Source organism: Dendroctonus ponderosae, unplaced genomic scaffold (assembly GCF_020466585.1).
Source record: "Dendroctonus ponderosae isolate FM_Combo_2020 unplaced genomic scaffold, Dpon_F_20191213v2 Dpon_F_20191213_10, whole genome shotgun sequence".
Classification (NCBI taxonomy): Eukaryota; Metazoa; Arthropoda; class Insecta; order Coleoptera; family Curculionidae; genus Dendroctonus; species Dendroctonus ponderosae.
The window spans coordinates 3,828,997-3,830,180 of NW_026017111.1; positions in this window are offsets into that span (position 1 = coordinate 3,828,997).

Below are 1,184 nucleotides of genomic sequence, written 5' to 3' on the forward strand. Positions count from 1 at the left end.
TGAATTCGCACAGCGAATATGATCAATCAAAAGGACGTTTCAGCCACATTTGGGCTTTCACCCAAATGCGCTCAATGCTTAAAAATGTGTACCTTTCGAACCAAGGCAGGTGGAGACTTGAAGTTTTTGCATTTCTTAGGAAGCGTCTGACTTCAAAGATACTGATTTTTTGTGAAAACTTGTTCAACTCCGGATTTTTACTAGTGTAGTAAATGTTGCCCTCAAATTCGATTATTTTCGCAAACTGTCCTCGACTTTTAAAAATCATATCTTGAGCAATAAAGCCAGTAACGACCTCAAATTTCTACATTCGTTAGCAGGAGTGTTATTCGAAAAATCAGGCAAGTTTTATTAAAGTTGGTTAAACTGATGATTTTTGCCATCTGAGTAAATGGGGGCTTCAAATTGGACGATTTTTTCAAACTGCCCTCGATTCTTTAAAAATTCGTTGTGAGCAAAGAAAGCAAATTGCGACTTGGAACTTTTTCAGTCCTTTGCAGGCGTTTGGTTTGATAGATGCTAAAATTTTCATAAAAATTGCTCCGTTTTCTGATTTTTACCCACTGAGTCAATGTTCTCAAATTTTACGGTTTTCTTAAGGTGCTCCTTATTGGTGGTGAAATAAAGCTAGAAGCGACTTGAAATTTCTACATTCATTAGCAGGAGTTTCATTTGAAAAATGAAGAAACTTTTATAGGAATTGCTTAAGCTGATGATTTTAGCTAGCTGGGTAAATGCGGGCTTCAAATTGGACGATTTTCCCAAACTGCCCTCGATTCTTTAAAAATTCGTTGTGTGCAAAGGAAAGCAAATTGCGACTTGGAACTTTTTCAGTCCTTTGCAAGCGTTTGGTTTGATAGATCCTAAAATTTTCATAAAAATTGCTCAATTTTCTGATTTTTACTCACTGAGTCAATGTTCTCAAATTGGACGGGTTTCTTAAGTTGCTCCTTATTTTGTGAAAGTTCGTTGGTGGTGAAATAAAGCTAGAAGCGACTTGAAATTTCTACATTCGTTAGCAGGAGTTTTATTTGAAAAATGAAGAAACTTTTACAGAAATTGGTTAAGCTGATGATTTTTGCTAGCTGGGTAAATGTGGGCTTCAAATTGGACGATTTTCCCAAACTGCCCTCGATTCTTTAAAAATTCGTTGTGAGCAAAGGAAAGCAAATTGCGACTTGGAA